Source organism: Marmota marmota, unplaced genomic scaffold (assembly GCF_001458135.2).
Source record: "Marmota marmota marmota unplaced genomic scaffold, marMar, whole genome shotgun sequence".
NCBI classification, from domain to species: domain Eukaryota; kingdom Metazoa; phylum Chordata; class Mammalia; order Rodentia; family Sciuridae; genus Marmota; species Marmota marmota.
Window position 1 is genome coordinate 7,651,704 of NW_026000305.1, and position 16,404 is coordinate 7,668,107.

A 16,404-nucleotide genomic window follows, 5' to 3' on the forward strand; every position below is an offset into this window, starting at 1 on the left:
AAAAAAAAAAAAAAAAAAACTTAAGAGTCATTGGGATAGAGGAAGGTATAGAGGTCCAAACCAAGGAAATGAGTAATCTGTTGAATGAAATAATTTTAGAAAACTTTCCAGATATAAAAAAGGAAATGGATGTACAAATTCTAGATGCATACAGGACACCAAGCATACAAAATCACAGTAGACCAACACCAAGACACATTGTTATGAAGATATCCAATATACAGAACAAAGAGAAAATATTAAAAGCTACAAGAGAAAGGAGGCAGATTACATTCAGGGGTAAACCAACAAGGTTAATGGCTGATTTTTCATCACAGACGCTGAAAGCGAGAAGATCCTGGAACAACGTATTTCAAACACTGAAAGACAATGGATGCCAAGCAAGAATTTTGTATCCAGCAAAATTAAGCTTCAGGTACAACAACGAAATAAAAATCTTTCAAGATAAACAAAAGTTAAAAGAATTCGCAGCCAGAAAACCAGCATTGCAAAGTATCTTGAGCAAAACACTACACGAGGAAGAAATGAAAAACAACAACCAAAACCAACAGTGGGAAGTACCTCAGTAAAGCGAGGGTGGGGGTAAAAAAAGCTAATCATGGAGAAACAAACCAAATTAAAAAAAATAATAATAATCAAACATGACTGGAAATACAAACCATATATCAATAGTAACCCTAAACGTTAATGGCTTAAACTCACCAATAAAGTGACATAGGCTGGTAACCTAGATTAAAAAAACAAATCCAACAATATGCTGCCTTCAGGAGACACATCTGATTGGAAAAGACATACAAAGGCTGAAGGTGAAAGGTTGGGAAAAATTATACCACGCACACAGTCCTCGGAAGCAAGCAGGGGTGGCCATCTTCATATCGAATAAAATTGACTTCAAGATTAAGTTAATCAAAAGGGATAAGGAAGGACATTATATACTGTTAAGTACCCATTTTCAACCTTCCTCTATCTCCCCTATTCCTATAATCTTCAAAACCTCTAGAAACCAAATTTCTACTCTCTGTTTTTATGAAATAAACTCTTTTTTTAACTTCCATATGTGAGTAAGAACATGAAGCATTTGTCTTTCTCTGCCTAGCTTATTTTATTTAATATATTGTTCTCCAAGTTCATCCATGTTGTAGGATGTTGTTTTGAAATTATTCTTCTTAATGTAAGAATTTACAGTTTTAAATTTCCCTCATAACACACTTTTCACTGCACTTTACACATTGTATATGTTGTGCTTTCATTTTGATTTGTCTTAAATATTTTCTGTTTTCCCTTGTGGCTTCCTCTCCAACCTATTATTTGGGCAAAATAATATTGTTTAATTTCCACACATTTGTGAATTTTCCAGTTTTCCTTATGTTATTCATTTCTAGCTTGATTTCACTAAGATCAGTAAAGAAAACTTCATTATTTTTGTCCTTTTAAACTTATTAAAATTAGTTTGAAGTGCTGGGGATGTGGCTCAGTTGGTAGAGTGCTTGCCTCACATGCACAAGGCCCTGGGTTCAATCCCCAGCACCACAAAAACTAAAATAAAATAAAATTAGTTTGATTGTTTAAGATAAGGTCTATCCTGGAGTATGTTACATGTGCACTTGAACAAAATGTAGATATTCTGGTATAGATGGTGAGATCTCTGATAGATGTTTGCTAGGTCCAATTGAGTGATATCAATTTCTCTATTTTCTTATTGATTTTTCTCTCTGAGTGATTTATTATTAAATGCAAAGTATTGAAATGTCTGGCTATTATTGTCACGCTATCTTTTTCTCCCTTAAATTCTGTCAATTTTCATTTCAGATATCTTATAGATTCATGACATTTGGTATGTCTATGTTTTTAAGTGTTATATCTTCTTAGTAAATTGGCCTTTTAATCAATATAATGTCCTTTTTGTCTTATAACAGTTTGACTTACAATCTATTTTGTCAGATATCAGTATATCCTTACTTGCTCTCCTTTGGGTAATATTTGAAGGAAATACTTTTTAAAATCTCTTCAGTCTAACCTGTCTTTAGATATAGAATGTGTCATATAAATTGATGATGGTTCTTAACGCCCTCTGTCAGTCTATACCTACTGATTGGTTAGATTATCCATTTATATTTAAAGTAATTATTGAAAATATGTACTTTTGCCATCTTGCTATTTTTTCCATATGTCTCCATAGCTTTTTTGTTTTTCATTTCCTCCACAATTGCCTTCCTTTGCATTTATTCAATGTTCTATAATTATATTTTAATTTCCTTTTCATTTCCTTTAGTGTATTTTCTAAAAATATTTTCTTTGCATATACCATGGAGATAATATATAACATATGTTTTAGTTAGTCATTTTGCTGCTGTGACAGAAAGACCTGACAAGAACGATTAGAGGAGGAAACGTTTAATTGGGGCTCCATAGGTGGCCAACTTCATTCCTCATGGCCTCAGTGAGGCAGAACATCATGGTAGAAGTGTATGGCTGAGGACTGCAGGTGGGGATGTGGCACCAGGAAGCAGAGAGAATGACTCCATTCACCAGGTACCAAATATATACCCCAAAGGCATGTACCCAATGCCCCACCTCCTCCAACCACACTCTATCTACCTATAGTTACCAGCCAGTTAATTCCTAACAGGGGATTAATATTTTACCTCTAAACTTTCTTTAATTGTCTCACATATGTGCTTTTTGGGGACATCAGATACCTAAACTTTAATAACATTATAAAGTTGCAACAATCTATTCTGAATTTATACATCCTAATACAATAGCATGCAAAATATTATGCATACAAATTCCATTCTCCATTTTATGTTACTGATGTTGCAAGTTAAATTTTTATACAGTCATTCCTGAGTATCCATTGTCTGTAAAACCCCTTGTAGATATAAAGATGTGTCATGCTCATTTCTCTTATATAAAATGGCAGAATATTTGCAATATAGCTTAAGCACTTTTTACTATATTATTTAAATAATTTCTATATTATTTATAAGTCCTACTGCAATGTAAATGGTGTTATATTAAAACGAGAAAAAATGTACACATGTTCAGTAAATTTTTTCCTGAATATTTTGGAATGCAGTTGGTTGGATCCATGGATGTGGAACTGATGGATATGGAAGACCTACTCTAGTTTCACTATCATTAATATAGATTTATAATTACTATGTATGAAGTTGTCCTTTAAGTCCTAGGAAAAAATTAAAATTGGTTATAAGCCAAAATTACAATAATACTGGTTTTTGCACTTGCCCACATATTTACCTTTACTGGAGATATTTATGTCTTCATTCAGCTATGAGGTACTGAGTAGAATCTTTTTATTTCAACCTGATGAAAGCTGTTTAAAATTTTTTATAGTGAGAGTCCATTTTCTACATACTCATCCTTTTTTATTATTCTGGATATGTATTAAATTTTCCCTCTGTTTTTTGAAGGACAATTTCACCAGATATAGAATTATCAATTGGCCATTTTTTCTTTTGTCACTTAAATAATGTTTTCCATTGCCTTCTACCCTTCAAAGTTTCTGATAAAATCAGCTCACAAGGGGCTGGGGATATATCTCAGTTGGTAGAGTACTTGCCTCACATACAGAAGGCCCTGGGTTCACACCCTAGCACCACCAAAAAAAAAAATCAGCTCATAATCTCATTGAGTATCTGATTAACATAAAAAGTTGCTTATTTTTCTTCCTGCTTTTAGTAATTTCATTTGATGATAATGTGTCTTGAATGGTTCTCCATGTATTTATGCTCCTTGGAGTTCAGTAAGCTTCTTGGATTTGTAGATTCATACATTTCCTTAAATTTGGGAAGTTTAACCCATTATTGCCTCAAATAATATATCTACAACATTCTCTCTTTCCTTTCTGTGGGACTATAATTATGTATATTGTTCCGCATGATGATGTCCCGTAAGTTGTCAGGCTGTGTTTACATTTCATTTCTTTGTTCTTTTTTATTATAAAGAGTCAAAATTTCAAATATCCTGTTTTCAAATTCACTGATTTTTTTTCTGTCTTCTGAAATATACATTAAATCTCTGCTAGTGATTGTTTTTCTAGTGATTGTTTTTCCAATTTAGTTATTGTATTTTTAGTTCTAGAAATTTTAGTTTTTTTAATTCTAGAAAATTTAATTTTAATTCTAGAAATTTTTAGTTCTAGCAAATTCTATTTGTTTCTGCTTTATAATTTGTATCTCATTTCACAAATTATAATTTTGTTCATGTATTATTTTGTGATTTCCTTTAGGTCTTCTAACATAGTTAAGAATGTTGGCATGCTTTTTATTGGAGATATGATATCTGTGCTTCCTCAGCAAGGATTTCTGAATATTTATTTTTTTTTAGTAGGCCATGATTTCCTATATTTTGTAGTCTTTATTTTTTGGTTTGTTTTCTGTTTGTTTGCTTTTTTTTCCTCCAAGGCTGGGAATTGAACCCAGGACATTGTGTATGCTATGGACGTGCTCTACCTGCCGAACTACATCCACAGCCCATGCCATAAGATTTTTTTTTTTAAATTGGGCATTCACAAAAAACAGCTGCCTCTCCCTAACACTATTCAGGTTCAGTCCTCTGATTGTTAGCTGTGTACTTTTGGGGCCTTGTGATTAGCCTGAGTTGAAGTCTTACACTCTTCTCACTCATTTTCTGAGCTTGTCTGGGATGTGTGTAGATTTTTTAAAAATTTTCCCTATGTACCCTTCTGCTTTTAGATATCTTAATTTCTCAAGGAATATCACTATAGCTTCTTTTTGGAGCCTTCAATTTTTTTTTGTATTCCCTCACTCATAATCTCTTTTCATGGATGTTTGCAGGTCTTTACTTCACCTGCCACTTTTATGAGCAGTTCTCTTGACTTTTTTCCAGTACTTTTTCAGCCTGAGTTCAGAGTTTTGTTGCTTTTGGTCAACTGAGACCTGACTTACACAAAATAGATTCTAATCTCTCAGACAGCCCTCATAAAGTTAAAAAAAAGCAAGTAGCCAGCTCAGGGAAGGAATTTGTAATTGAATTGTTATATCTTCCAGATCCAGACCACCCTATGATGGGGAGAGCATAGAGTAAAGGAAAGTAACAAATCTAAAAAACGTTTTCTAGGGGCTGGGATTGTAGCTTGGTGGTAGAGCACTTGCCTAGCATGTGTGAGGCACTGGGTTCGATTTTCAGCACCACATATAAATAAATTAAATGAAGGTCCATCAACAACTAAAAAAAATGTTTTCTATAATTTGAATGTGTTTTTTTTTTTTTCTTGATTGGTCATTTTCTTGGTTATTATAGGATTTTCACTGTTTTCCAGAGCTCTAACAAAATTATTTTATCCAGTTAATTTTTTTTGATACTGGGGATTGAACTTAGGGATAATTGAACACTGAACCACATCCCCAGCCCTATTTTGTATTTAAATTATTTAGAGACATGATCTCCCTGAGTTGCTTAGCACCTTGCTTTTGCTGAGGCTGGCTTTGAACTCATGGAAGGTTTAATAAAATTGAAAGATATCTAGTCAGACTTACCAAGAAAAGAGAAATAAGATACATTATCAAGATGGGCAGTAGCACATGCCTGTAATCCTAGCAGCTCTGGAGACTGAGACAGGAGGATCTCAAGTTTAAAGCCAGCCTCAGCAACAGCGAGGTGCTAAGCAACTCAGTGAGACCCTGTCTCTAAATAATTTAAATACAAAATAGGACTGGGGATGTGGTTCAGTGTTCAAGTGCCCCTGTGTTTAATCCCCAGTACCTGGAACCTGTTCATGTGACCCTTTTTAGCAAAAGACTATGCAATGTCATTAAGTTAAAGATCTTGAAATCAGCACCAAAAAAAATAAAATAAAATAAAATATCAAATATCAAGAATAGAAGAGGGAATATCCCTTTACTTTCTAGTGAGTTCTAAGAGAATAATTTGAATATGCTACAAAATTTTTACACCTATAAATTAGAAAACTAAGAAGAAATAGATAAATTCCTTAAAAGGCAAGGTTCTGTTAAAAATAATGAAATAGTATTAATAGTTTATATCTATTTTTAAATTGAATTTAAAGTTTAAAAAAACATCCAGGGGCTGGGGCTGTGACTCAGTGGTACAGCCCTGCCTCGCACATATGAGGCACTGATTCAATTCTTAGCACCACATAAAATAATAATAATAATAATAATAATAATAATAATAAATAAATAAAGTTATAAAAAAAGGTTTTAAAAAAGAATTTCTTTTTAAAAAGGTTTTTAAAACCGTCCAAAAAAGAAATGTCAAGGGAGGACATCAGAACAATGGTAGAATAGAAGGTCTCTCATTCAAATGCCTCCATAGAAGCAATAATTTTGCAACAGATAAAAGTGCACAGATGCACAGATAAAAGTGCATTTTTAGGGGCTGCTGGATTCCAGAAAATAGTAGCAAAACCCTCATACAGCTCAAGAAAAGAAGGCCATTTTCAGAGGCCAACCTTTCCTATGTGAAAGGACAACCAAACATGGTACCAGCTCTGACTCATACATGGCCTTGGCTCATACATGGCCCTCTTGACTGATGAGCTCAGCCACATGTCCATTTGGCCTTGTTTCTAGCAACATAACTATCTACCAAGGAACCTATGAGGAGTCACACCCACTTGTGTGTTGGGTGACTTTGTTCCAACTACGGACCTTGAAGTAAACCTGTAACTTGGCCACAGCCCTTATTTTTTTATTAGTTCTTTTTAGTTATACATGATGGTAGAATCCATTTTGATATATCTTATCCTAATTATTATCCCATTCTTCTTGATGTACACAATAGTGAGATTCACTGTGGTATATTCATATAAGTACATAGGAAAATTATGTCAGATTCATTCTACAGTTTTTCCTTTTCCTATCCCCGCTTCCCTTCATTCCCCTTTATCTAATCCACCAAATTTCTATTCTTCTGAAGCCTCCCTCCACTTATTTTGGTTAGCTTCCACATATCAGTGAAAACATTCAATCTTTGGCTTTTGGGGCCTGGCTTATTTCATATAGCATAATAGTCCCCATATGCATCCATTTACTGGCAAAGGGCATAATTTTATTCTTCTTTAAGATTGAGTAGTATTCCATTTTGTATATATACCACATTTTCTTTATCTATTCATCTGTTGAAGGGCATCTAGGTTCCATAGCTTGGCTATTGTTAATAGAGCTGCTTACAACATTGATGTGGCCACATCACTATACTATGCTGATTTTAGATCTTTTGGAATGGGATAGCTGCGTGATACAGTAGTTCCCTTCTAGTTTTTTAAAAATTGTATTTGTTATTTTTAGGTACACATGACAGTAGAATGTATTTTGACATATCATACATACATGGAGTATAACTTCCCATTCTTGTGGTTGTCCATGACATGGAGTTGCACTGGACATGTATTCATATATGAACATAGGAAAGTTATGTCTGATTCATTCTGTCTTTCCTATTTCCATACCATCTCTCTTCATTTCCCTTTGTCTAATCCAATGAGCTTCTATTCTTCCCTCCTACCCCCCACCTTTTTGTGCATTAACATCCATATACCAGAGAGAACATTTAGCCTCTTGTTTCTTTGAGACTGGCTTATTTCGCTTAGCCTCTAGTTCCATTCATTTACCTGAAAATGCCATGATTTCCTTCTTCTTTATGGCTGAGTAAAATTCTTTCGTGTATATATACACATTTTGTTTATCCATTCATCTATTGAAGGGCACCTAGGTCACTCCATAGCTTACCTATTGAGCTGCTGTGAACATTGATGTGACCACAACACTATAATGTGCTGATTTTAAGTCCTTTGAGCATATGCCAAGGAGTAGGATAAGTGGGTCAAATGGTGGCTCCATTCTACATTTTCTGAGGAAAATCCATAGTGCTTTCCAGAGTGGTTGCACCAATTTGCAGTCCCACCAGCAATGTATGAGTATACTTTTGCCCCCACATGCCTTGCCAACATTTATTGTTACTTGTATTCTTGATTATTGCCATTCTAACTGGAGATTAAATCTCAGTGTAGTTTTCTGTGTTTGTTTGTTTGTTTGTTTGTTTGATTTTTGTGGTGCTGGGGACTGACCAGGGCCTTGTATGTGCAAGGCAAGCACTCTACCAACTGAGCTATATCAGTGTAGTTTGAATTTGCATTTCTCTAATTGGTAGAGATGTTGAACATTTTTCTTATATTTGTTGATCATTTGTATTTCCTCTTTTGAGAAGTGTCTGTTCAGTTCCTTTGCCCATATAAAGATTGGGTTATTTCTGGGTTTTGTTTGTTTGTTTGTTTGTTTGTTTTTGTTTTGTTTGTTTGTGTGTGTGTGTGTATTAAGTTTTTTGAATTCTTTATATACCCTGGAAATTAACATCCTACCTGGACTGCAGGTGACAAAAATTTTCTCCCATTTTGTAGGCCCTCTCTTCATCTTCTTGCTTGTTTCCTTTGCTGTGAAGAAGTTTTTCAGTTTGATGTCATCCCATTTATTCTTTTAAAAAAATATTTAGTTTTACTTGTAATTGGACACAACACCTTTTATTTTATTTTTTTTAATGTGGTGCTGAGGATCAAACCCAGTACCCTGCACGTGCTAAGCAAGCACTCTACTGCTGAGCCACAACCCAAGACCCACCATTTATTGATTCTTGATTTTAATTCTTGCACTTTAAGACTCTTATTAAGGAAGTCAGTACCTGGGCTTACATGTTGGAGTGTTGGCCATACATTTTCTTCTAGTATATGCAGGGTTTCTGGTCAAATTTTTATGTCTTTGATCTCAGCAGCACTTCTTATCTGTAATCTGAAAACAATCCTTCCCAATCATGGACTTTCTAGGAAACATATCACGTATAACCCATACACCTACAGGCAGGCCTACCATCTCCATCCCACTACAAATCTTTAAAGGGCCCTGTAATTCAAAACTGACATCTTTCAACTAGGGTTTTACAGATGTCCTACCAACCAAGTACCCACCAAAAGACACCTATCAATGTCTATATAAATAGAGCCACTAACTTCATCCCAACTGCATATCCTGAGCATGCTTGTTACCTAGGTCATTCTACTTAGCCATGGTCCAGTGTGCGTGGATATCAGACATACCTCTCTGAAAATCCAGAAGCAACTACAACCCATCTATGCCACCACAGGCAAGCCTAGATTTCTTGACTGTGGACACTAAAGCAGCCCTGTGACTCAGTTCCATGCCTTCTTGGCCATAAACTAGTAAGTCTTGCCTTCCCAGAGCCCCACACAGTTACCCAATGGGAGCCTTTCAAGATTCAAATGAAGCTACAACTGTTCACACACTTGGTAATAGGTCCATCATCTGTGGACTCTGAAGTATGCCCTAATCCCAGCACCATCCTAACTGGCCAAGGTCTTGGAAATAATCTAGCGTATTCAGAGACAAGAAAGGACACATGCATGCTTAAACCCCTGGTATTAGTCCTGCCAATTATGGATCCTACTGTGGACTCAGTGAAGCCACATGAAACAGCTCCAACCCCATTTCACTATGGTCACAGAGGCATTTCCACTATCCCAAGCCCAAGTAGGAAGAGGTGTTTAACTGGAAAACCCAGTCTGTAATGACTAGAAGAAATATATGCGCCTTCAAATGCATGGATACCACTGCAAGGATACCCATATAACAAAAAATCCAGCAAACATTTCACGACTAGAGAAAACTAATAAATCTCCAGTAATCTACTACAAAGAAATTGAGATCTATGAGTTACCTGAGAAGAATTCAAGATAATCATCTTAAATAAGCTCAGTGAGATACAAGAGACAACAGATAGATAACTAAATGAAATTAGAGAAACAATTGCATGAACAAAACTAAAACTCAAGTAAATAAAATTAGAGACTTTACAACTGCCAAATAAATAAAAAAGGAATATGAAAGGACATTATAATTTTATGCCAATAAATCAGAGAACTTCAAAGAAATTGTTAAGTTCCCAAAAATACATAACAAGATTGAATCATGAAGAAATTAAAAATATGAATGCCTGTAACTAATAAGGAAATTGAATTAGTAATCAAAATCCCAACAAAGAAAAGCCCAGGGCACAATTGTTTTATTGGTGCATTCTACCAAACTTTAGTAAAGAAATAATGCCAATTCTTCTCAGTCTCTTATGAAGAATTGAAGAAGAGGGAATATTTCCAAACTTAATATGTGGCTAAAATTACCCTTATACCAAAACCAGACTGTAGGGCATAAGAAGAAAAAAAAAATTATACCAACGTCCTGATTTTAAAAGATACAGAAATCTTCCACAAAGTATGAGTAAATCAAATTTGACAGTGCATTAAAAAGGATCAAATAGTTAAGGACCTAGGAAATAGACCAGAAAACTTGGGCCTAACAGAAGAAAAAGTAAGCCCAAATCTTCATCACATTGGCTTAGGACCTGACTTCCTTAACAAGACTCCTAAAGCACAAAAAATAAAATCAAGAATCAATAAATGGGATAGATTCAAACAAAAACAAACAAACAAACAAAAACTTCTTCTCAGCAAAGGAAACAATCAATAACATGAAGAGAGAGCCTATAGAATGGGAGAGAATCTTTACCACACCACACACACACACACCTCAGATAGAGCACTAATCTCCAGGATATGTAATGAACTGAAAAAAATTAACACCCCCCCCCAAAAAAAAAAAAGAACAAAGAACCCAATCAACAATTGGGCTAAGGAATAAACAGACACCTCACAGAAGAAGATATACAATTGATCAACAAATATATGAAAAAATGTTCAACATCTCTATCAATTAGAGAAATGTAAATCAAAACTACTCTAAGATTTCATCTCACTCCAGTCAGAATGGCAATTATCAAGAATACAAGCAACAATAAATGTTGTTGAGGATGTGGGGAAAAGTCACACTCATGCATTGCTGGTGGGACTGCAAATCAGTGCAACCAGTTTGAAAAGCAGTATGGAGATTCCTCAGAAAACTTGAAATGGAACCACCATTTGACCTAGCTATCCCATTCCTTGGTTTATACCCAAAGGACTTAAAAACAGCATATACAGGGACACAGCCACATCAATGTTTATAGCAGCTCAATTCACAATAGCTAAATTATGGAACCAACCTAGGTGCCCTTCAACAGATGAATGGATAAAGAAACTGTGGTATATATACACAATGATATATTACTCAGCCTTAAAGAAGAATGAAATTGTGGCATTTTCAGGTAAATGGATGGAACTGGAGAATATCATGTTAAGTGAAATAACCCAATCCCAGAAAACCAAAAGCCAAATGTTTTCTCTGGTAAGTGGATGCTGATCCATAATGGGGGCAGGAGAGCAAGGGGAAAATGGAGAAATTTTGGATCAGACAAAGAGAATTGAGGGGAGGGGAGGGGGTATGAGGGTGGGAAAATGGTGGCATGAGACTTACATTATTACCTTATGTATGTGTTTGATTGCACGAATGGTGTGACTCTGTACCATGTACAACCAGAGAAATGAAAAGTTGTGCTCCATTTGTGTACTATGAGTAGAAATACATTCTGCTGTCATGTATAACAAATTTAAAAAAACTGAAAAAAAGGTCATACACCATGATCAATATGATTTATTCTTGGGATGCCAGGGTAGAACAGCATATGAAATTTAATCAATACAATGTATCACATTAACAGAAAAAACAGAGGAGAATCTCATTATTAGTTCAATAATTGGATAAAAAGCATTTGACAGAATTCAATACTGCTTCATGATAAAAAAAAATCAACAAATAGGAATAGAAAGAAATTACAGGTAATATCACACTCTATGGTGAAATACAAAAATATTTTCCTCCCAGATAAGGAACTAAGCAAAGATACACACTGTTACCAATTATGTTGAGCACAGTACTAGAATTCCTAGACAGAGAAATCTCATAACAAAAAGATAGAGAAAGCAACCAAATCATATAGGAACAAATAAAATTATCTCTGTAGATGATGTGATCTTATATGTACACAACCCTACATATTCAAAACATGCTAGAATAAGCAAATTAAGTAAGGCTGTATAAATAAACTGACAACAAACAATCCAAAAAACCTTTGAAAAAACAATCCCATTTTCAATAGTATCAAAATAAATAAAATATGTAAGAAGAAACTTAACAAAAGAGACAAAAATGTATCCACACACACAAAAAAAACCTAGCTTCAAGACAAAGTATTGCTGAAATAAAGAAGACACAAAGTCTGTATTCATTAAATGGCAGGTTTAATATTGTTAAACTATTCATACCAAAAGCAGAGGAAAAAATGGTAAAAAGTAGACTGCTCAAAGCATTCTGCACATTCAATGCAATGTGCATCAAAAGCCCAATAGCATATTTTTTAGAAATAGAACACCACCAACCAAACAGTTTTGACGAAGAATAATAAAGTTAGAGGCATCATACTTCCTTATTTCAAAATATATTTCAAAGGTACAGTAATCAAAATTGTTGATACCATCATAAAGACAAACACATAGATCAACAGAACAAAACTGAGTGCCCAATAATAAACCCACACATAATACAGTCAAATGATCTTCGACAGAAGTGCTAAGATTATCTAATGGAGAAAGGAAAGTCTTCAAGAGTTGGTGCTGGGAAACTGGATATCCACATGCCAAAACAAAAACAAACAAAAAACAAAGGAAGAAAAAGAAAAAAATAAATTATATCCTTATATTAATCCATACCAAAAAATAAATAAATCAAAATGGAGATAGATATATTTAACTTGATTTATTTAGTAAAATTTATTTATATATTTTGATACAAGTATATTGTCAAAGTCCAGTCCCAGAGGGGATCCAGGGGTCTTGAAGAAGGAGTGGTGTCAGGGAAAAGAAAAAGAGACAGGACGACAGGTTGCAAGTTAGGAGCAGCCTCCAGAAAGATTCTTCTGCCTCTAGAGGGACCTTTATTTTTATACCTTTTTAAAGGTGTTTTTTTCAGATAGTTAATGAATAGCCTTAAAGCTCAAAACTTCTTTGATTTACATAATTTTCAAGAGTTACAATCTTTTCTAACATACATTCATTACCTAAGATATTGAGTACATTGTTTAAAATATTATCCTGTAACCTTAGTCAATCATGATTAAGCTTTTATTTTTTTTATCTCAATCACTAGGTGCTAGACTACGCAACTAGACTACATGTCTCCTGACCTATTATTCACTTTTAACTTTAAAGCATACCTACAATTATTTCATTAACCTTTAACTTTAAAGCATACTTATGATTATTGGTAAGCTTTCTTACTTCTAAACTAAAATCCCAGTAAAACACACATAAAATAGTGAAAGTCCATTACTTAAGCCTAGTAGTCTGAAGTGCCTCTAAAACATATCTATGTTAACTTTACTTTTCTTTATTATTAATTTCCAAGGTAATTTCCTTTTTTATATGACCTATTGAACTGCCTTATTTGAACCCAGGGCCTTGTTCATGCAAGGCAAGCCTTCTACCAACTAAGCTGTACCCCCAGCCCTATTTAGCTGCTTTCTTAAAGAGTTTCCTTGATCCTTGGTCAAAGCACACCAATTTTTATGTCTTTGTAATCTTTAACTAAAGGGCAGGCTTTACACCTCAACCCATTTATCATTTATATTAACTATGTGTTTTTCATTTTCATCATAAATTTCTGTGTAAGACAAAGGAGGGTCTGTTGGTGGGGAGAATGTATTTTTATTAGCCTCTTGTCCTCGAGGGGGATACCATAATCTTCCTTTAACTAAGTAAGCTACATACGGCGGTCCCTGTACTATTGGCACAGCAATTGTTTTTCTGTAGCTAGGTGTTGTACAGGTTGTGGCTTTAGGATGGGGGGGTAGTGCAAATTGTTAACCATGGGATAAACATTTCTTGCTGTTCAGGCTTGAGGAATAATACTATTGTTTGAATCCTGAGAGATATTGAAACACACCTCATGGCATGTCTCAATTGTATCCTTAGTATCATTCTGGGAATTTTCCTGCAATCTCAGGCAATACATACTTTTATTATTGATGGACGTATGCCCTGTTATCCATATCATGAGTATCATAAACAAAACACTTAATATTCTCGATGTTTCCGGTTTCCAGATGGTGCTGCCCTGCCACAGCATCCCCCACACTGTGACCCTGTCAGACAGCGAGTGCAGTAACGCCTTCACCAGTAAATATTATATAATATTTAAAATGCAATAGTAGAGTGTCCAAACACATAAAGCAACTATTAATAGACTTAAAGGGAAAGATATACTCCAAAACAATAATAGGGGATTTCAACACCCCACTTTCAGCAGTGGACAGCTTATACAGACAGAAATCAACAAAGAAACTGCAGAGTTAAATTGTACCACCAACCAAAAGGACCCAACTGATATTGCAAGATCATCCCATCAAACAGCTGCTGAATACACATTCCTCTTATCGGCACACAGATTGTTCTCTAAGAGAAATTATACATAGACTACAAGTCTCAACAAAATTTTTAAAAGTTAGGTCATATCAAATGTCTTTTCCTGCAAAATTATTGCACAATACAACAAAACTAGAAATCAATAAGAAAAACTGGAAGCTATTCAAGTGCATAGATGTTAAACAACGTACTCTGAACAACCAATAGATTAAGGAAGAAATTGGACAAATTTCCTTTAAACAATAAAAATGGAAACACAATATATTAAAACCTATGGAATACAGCAAAATCTGTACTGAAAGGGAAGTTTATAGAAATCAAGCCTACATCAAAGGCATAAAGGTCTCAATTAAAAAAGGTATTCATGCATCCCAAGCAACTAGATGAAAAAGAAAAATCAGATACAAATTAGTAGAAGAAAAAGATAATAAAAGGTCAGAGCAGAAATAAATGAAATAAAGATGAAAAATACAAAGATCAATGAAACAAAGTATCGTTTCTTCAAAAAGATGAATACCAAAGCAAATTCTTAGGTAAATTCAAAAACTAAAATCAGAGATGAAAAGGGAGGCATTACAACTGATAGCAAGTTTACAAAGTATCATGACAAATTATTATAAACAGCTGTACACCAAAGAATATGCTAACCTGGAAGAAATGGACAAATCTCCAGACACACACAATTTATAAACATCATATCATGAAGACATACAAAATCTGAATAGATTTTAATCTATATTAATCTATTTAATCTCTGAATAATGAGATTGAGTCAATAATAAAAATCTCTTATCAAACAAAAGCCTAGGACCATATGACTTTGGTACTGATTTCTACCAAAAGAACTAGTACCAATTCTTCTTTAAAATTATCCCCACAAAAAATGAAGAGGAGGGGCTGGGTTGTGGCTCAATGGTATAGCATTCGCCTAGCATGTGTGAGGCACTGGGTTTGATCCTCAGAACCACATAAAAATAAATAAAATAAAGTGATTGCGTCCATCTACAACTAAAAAAGTATTTTAAAAAATGAAGAGGAGGGAATAGTTATTCTAAATTCGTTCTGTGAACCAGCATTACCTTTATACCAAAACCAAATTAGGAAACAACAATAACAAAATCTACAACTTAACACTCTTCATGGACATAGATTAAAAAATCCTCAGCAAATACTAGCAAACTTAATTAAATAGTGCATTTAAAAGATTATTCACCCTAATCAAATGAGATTCATCCCACAGATATAAGATTGATTCAGCAAACACAAGTTAATAAATGCAATGCACTACATCAAGAGAACAAAGGAGAAAAGTCATGAGATTTATCAACAGATACAGAAAAGGCATTTAGTAACATTCACTGTTCTTCATGATAAAAAATTAACAAATTAGGTATAAAAGGAGCAAAAACAACATAAGAAAGGCCATATATAATAAGACAATGTCTATCATTGAAATGAATGAGGAAAATCTGTCAACTTTCTAAGATTTGGAACAAGACAAGAATGCCCATTTTTACTTTTATTCAACATTCTACTGGAAGTCCTATCCAGAGCAATCAGGCAAGAGTAAGAAATAAATTGTATCCAAGTTGGAAGAGAGGAAATTAAGTTGTCTTTTTGCAGATGACATAATCTTATATATAGAAAACCCAAAATATTCCATGAAAAACACTACTAGATGTTTCCGAGGAGCCTGTGTTTGGGCTGTGAGCCATTGGCATTCCCACACATGGAGTTCTCGGCGGACACAACATCTTTGTTTGTATGTGGTGCTGAGGATCGAACCCGGGCCGCACGCATGCCAGGTGAGCACGCTACCGCTTGAGCCACATCCCCAGCCCCTCTACTATAATTTTAAAGAAATATTTTGAGGCGACTGCGACCCACCGGCAGAAGAGGAGCAGCGGCTTGCTGAGAGGCAGAGCCGCCCCCTCCCCCTGCGCCAGCAAGGTAGAGGGAACTGTGACCACCCACAGAGCAGG

General features: G+C 34.6%; 1 non-coding gene across 1 annotated transcript; it reads left to right on the forward strand.

The window, feature by feature from the left end:
• Positions 1 to 1,459: 1,459 nt before the first annotated feature.
• Trnav-cac lies at positions 1,460 to 1,533 on the forward strand. Its single transcript has one exon. It is a non-coding gene; the product is annotated as a tRNA-Val (tRNA).
• The last annotated feature ends 14,871 nt before the right edge of the window (positions 1,534 to 16,404 follow it).